The sequence below is a fragment of the Jaculus jaculus genome, chromosome 7, assembly GCF_020740685.1.
Source record: "Jaculus jaculus isolate mJacJac1 chromosome 7, mJacJac1.mat.Y.cur, whole genome shotgun sequence".
NCBI lineage: Eukaryota > Metazoa > Chordata > Mammalia > Rodentia > Dipodidae > Jaculus > Jaculus jaculus.
Window position 1 is genome coordinate 29,420,284 of NC_059108.1, and position 5,077 is coordinate 29,425,360.

The 5,077-nt window shown below is 41.8% G+C and overlaps 2 pseudogenes; one reads left to right on the plus strand and one right to left on the minus strand.

Annotated features, from left to right (window-relative positions):
- The first annotated feature begins 843 nt into the window (after nucleotides 1–843).
- On the plus strand, nucleotides 844–1,067 carry LOC123462294 (annotated as a pseudogene).
- A 735-nt stretch (nucleotides 1,068–1,802) lies between these two features.
- On the minus strand, nucleotides 1,803–2,562 carry LOC101616490 (annotated as a pseudogene).
- Between the last annotated feature and the right edge of the window lie 2,515 nt (nucleotides 2,563–5,077).

Sequence of the window (5,077 nt, forward strand, 5' to 3'; positions counted from 1 at the left end):
TTATTTATTAGAGAGAGAGAGAGAGAGAGAGAGAGAATGGGCATGCCAGGGCCTCTAGCCTCTGCAAATGAACTCCAAAAGCATGTACCACCTTGTGTATGTGGCTTACGTGGGTTCTGGGACATGGAACCTAGGTCCTTAGGCTTGGCAGGCAAGCACCTTAACCACTAAGCCATCTCTCCAGCCCTATTTTTTTTTTTTAATATTTATTTATGAGAGAGAGAGAGAGAGAGACAGGGTGTGCCAGGGCCTCCTGCCACTGCAAACACAAACCCCAGATGTACACACCACTTTGTGCATCTGGCTTTATGTGGGTCCTGGGAAATCAAACACAAGCTATCAGGCTTTGCAAGCAGCGTTAACCACTGAGCAATCTCTCTAGCCCACTAAAAATGACCTGAATAATAGGAGGGGGAAATGTTGACATCAAAATAAGAGAGACTAGTTAGAAAAAAGAAGGGATTCAGTGGAGAGGGGATTATGATCATGGCATATTGTTTATATTTATAGAAGTTGTCAATAAAAATTGTCAATAAATTTTAAATCTTTTATTTATTTATGAGAGAGAGAGAGAGGGTCAGGGGCTGGAAAGATGGCTTAGCGGTTAAGGCATTTGCCTGTGAAGCCAATGGACCCAGGCTCAATTCCCCAGGACCCACGTAAGCCTTACGCACAAGGGGCACATGCGTCTGGTACATTTGCAGTAACTAGAGACCCTGGTGTGTCCACCCTCTCTCTGTCTGTCTCTCTTCTCTCTCTCTGCTTGCAAATAAATAAAATTTATTTAAAAAAGAAGAAGAAGAAGAAGAAGAGCTTTTCCCTCGTTGGAATTCTGAAGGCAAGATGGGTCACCAGCAGCTCTACTGGAGTCACGGGCGAAAATTCGGCCAGGGTTCCGCTCTTGCCGCGTCTGCTCCAACCACCACGGTCTGATCGGGAAGCTCGGGCTGAACACGTGCGGGCAGTGTTTCCGCCAGTACGCAAAGGACATCGGCTTCAGAAAGTTGGACCAAGCGGCCTTCCTAGAATGGAATATTCCAAGACCATCCAGTGAAAGATCGTGCTAGTCCTTGGTACATAAATAAATTTTGAAACCTTCAAAAAAATAATAATAAATAAAAAAAGAAGAAGAAAATAAAGAGCCTCGGACACATGGCAATCCTCCTACCTCTGCCTCCCGAGTGCTGGGATTAAAGGCATAATGTCACCACACCTGGCTCTGCTACCAATTTCTATTCCAATTCACATATAAGTTTAAACATTTGTAGCTAGGATCCACATATGAGAGAGAACATGTGTCATTTGGCTTTTGGACCAGGGCTACCTCACTTAGTGTAATCCTTTCCAGATCCATCCATTTCCCTGCAAATGTCATAATTTCATTTTTCTTTACTACTGAATATACTCCATTGTATAAATGTACCACATCTTCATTATCCACTCATTAGTTTAAGAGACATCTCAGCTGGTTCCATTTCCTAGCTATTGTGAATAGAGTTGCAATAAATATGGATGAGCAAGTATCTCTAAGGCAGTGAGAAGTCCTTAGGATATATGCCTATGAGTGGTATAGCTGGATCATATGGTAAATATATTTTTTTTATTTTTTTTACTGTTTAAATTGTTTTATTTGCTGTATCCAATTTACAATATCCTCTCATAAATTATTTACAAACAGCAGAGCACATGTAAGAGTTATTACAAAATTGTAAGTCAGTTGTTTTCTCACCCACACAAATTCTCACTGAAAAATATCTGTATCATAAGAGGGAGCCCAATTTAAAACAAAAAAATTTCCATTCTTACTAGGTAAAGAAATTGTTCAGTAATCATTCACTTATGCACTCACATCCTCTGTATTTTTTCATGGTCAACAAACTGATTTAAATAGTTCAAGTTATCCCACCATTTAAAGAGAAAAGTATTTACAATAATTTTAAACCATGGAGTTAACTTAATTTCACCATTGGCTGTTTTTTTCACAATTTCTTTCAGTTCTTCCTTTGACACATAGCAATAGCTTTTGATCTCATTGGGATCTGGATTCAAGGTTACATTCTTCCTCAAAAATAAAATATAATCAATTTCATGTTCACCCCAGATACCATCTGATTGTGCCTTATAGTAAATTCGCATTAAGTACTTCATTTCATCTGGATGAACCTCGTCCAAGGATATTCCCAGTTCAGCTTTTAAACACCTCTGTGTGCTCATTTTACACCAATGGTATTGTTTTCTTCAAGCTCACCTGGTTTACTTAATGGATGACTACAGCAACTGTTGGTAAAACAACCTGGAAAGGTAATTTTAGCATCTTATCTCTGCTGTAGCAAAAGCTTATTTTCAGTGTTAAATAAAAAGACGCTAAAAGCTCGATGTAATAATAATCCTTTCTCAATGTTTTCATTTAGATGACAATTCTTCTTGGTGTCAGCCCCAATTTTATCGTCATTTTCATCAATAAGAATACACATCTCTGCCAGAAGTTGAACTTGTTGCTCATCAAGATGGTTGGTATTTATTTCAGGCATTGTGACAAAATGTCTGATCTGTCCTACAACAGCATGGTCGGAGTAAAGCGCTCCATCCTGCGGAGGTGCTCCCGGTCCTGCGCAGCCCCAGGGCCTGCTCAGCCGCCTCACGCAGACCTTCCGGCCCACACGGTCCCCGTCCCTTCATTCCCATATGGTAAATATATTTTTAGCTGTCTCAAGAACCTTTACACTGATTGCCACAATGGTGAGCCATCTCTCCAGCCCCTTAAAAATGATTTTTTAAAACTTATTTATTTATTTGAGAGCGAGGGTGTGAGAAAGAGGAAGACAGAGAATGGGCATGCCAGGGCTTCTAGCCTCTGTAAACGAACTCCAGATACAACCTTGTGTATCTGGCTTACATGAGCACTGGGGAATTGAACCTGGGTCCTTAGGCTTCCTAAGGCAAGTGCCTTAACCACTAAGCCACTTCTAAAACCCCCTTAAAAAATGTTTTTAGTGCCGGGCATGGTGACGTACGCCTTTAATCCCAGCACTCGGGAGGCAGAGGTAGGAGGGTTACAGTGAGCTCAAGGCCACTCTGAGACTACATAGTGAGTTTCAGGTCAGCCTGAGCCAGAATGAGACCCTAGCAAAAAAAAAAAAAAAAGTTTTTGGTGAACCAAATGAGGTTCCTAATCTGTAGCCCCAGTACATAGGAGACTGATACAGGAGGATGGCAGGAGTTTGAGACCAGAGTGGCCAACAGAGTCACTAGTTGACTTACTTTATTATTGTAAAGTTGTGGAGTATATAGAAGTAAAACTTCACCTTTTTTTTTTTTTTTGGTTTTTCGAGGTAGGGTCTCACTCTGGTCCAGGCTGACCTGTAATTAACTCTGTCATCTCAGGGTGCCCTTGAACTCATGGCAATCCTCCTACCTCTGCCTCCCGAGTGCTGGGATTAAAGGCGTGCGCCACCACGCCCGGCTAAAACTTCACCTTTTGAGGGCATTTTTTATTTATGTTTTAATCATTTATTTATTTATTTATTTATTTATTTGATACAGAGGGGCAGAGAGAGAGAGAATGGGCATGCCAGGGGTCTAGCCATTGCAAATGAACTCCAGATATATGTGCCATGATGTGCATCTGGCTAACGTGGGACCTGGAGAGAATTGAACCTGGGTCCTTAAGCTTTGCAGGCAAGTGCCTTAACTGCTAAGCCATCTCTCTAGCCCCATTTATGTTTTGAAGTAGGGATTTGTTGTAGCCCAGGTTGACCTGAGACTATGTAGTCTCAGGGTGGCCTCAAACTCACAGTGATCCTCTTATCTCTGTTTCCCAAGTGTTCAGGAGCACTTTTCTTCCCAGTTTTATTTATTTTTTAACATTATTTATTTATCTGTCAGCAGATACACACACACACACACACACACACACAGAGAGAGAGAGAGAGAGAGAGAGAGAGAGAGAGAGAGAGAAGGAAAGGATGGGGGAGAATATGAATGAATAGATGTGCCTGGACCTCCAACTGCTGCAGACGAGCCCCAGAAGTATGCACCACTTTGTGCATATAGCTTTACATGGGCACAAGGGGATCAAACCGGGGTCACCAGGCCTTGCAAGCAAGCGCCTCAACTGCTGAACCATCACTCCAGCCCTCTGCCCAGTTTTAGACATTAACAGCATTCTTCTGTTCATGCTGCTTATGAAATAGAGGTTGTAGCAACCATGCATATCATTGGGAATATGCAAATAACCTCACTCAGCAAGGGGGGTGGTGAGATAACAGGGGACATGTTAGAAAGATTTGCTGCAGCAATTCTCAGACTAATGTGAGGTGTCAACAAAAGAAGCCTTTAAATGCAGTAGTGCTGCTTTAAGCTTTTCTGGGAACAAAATCTCTAAGTCTTAAGCAATGCTGACTTAATGCAACCCTGTACTTTATTACTCACTGGAGAAGCAGAGCAGTTATTCAGAGAATGAAAAAAACCTAACACCCTGGGAGGTTGGGGTGGGGGGGAAAGGCACATCTGAAGGGCCTTGCCAAGCACCCCTGACACCTTCCTGGATCCCGGCCTCCCCTAGTTATAGACACAGGAGGCTTCTGTCCATTTTCCAGGCTGTTCTGTCTTCTAAAATAGCTAAAACAGTTAGAAATAACTTAAAATCAGAGAAAAGTTTCCACTCTCATGATTTTAACATTGGTAAATAAATGTAATAACTGATATTTAATACTGAAGATTTACCCCTGATATCCAAGTTGGTTTTATTACTGTGAAAAATTGAAAAAAAAATGCTTAAAAATGGTTAAGGGCTAGCAGTTAAGTGCTTGCCCGTGGAGCCTAAGGACCCTGGTTTGAGGCTCAGTTACCCAGGACCCACAGTTAGCCAGGTGCACAAGTGGACACATGTGTCTGGAGTTCGTTTGCAGTGGCTGGAAGCCCTGGCATGTCCATTCTCTCTCTCTCTCTCTCTCTCTCTCTCTCTCTGCCTCTTTCTTTCTGTGTCTGTTGCTCTCAATTAAATAAAAAGAAAAAAGAAAAAAATTTTTTAAAATGGTTAAGGTCTAGGGAAATGCCTCAATGAGAGCTCTTCCAA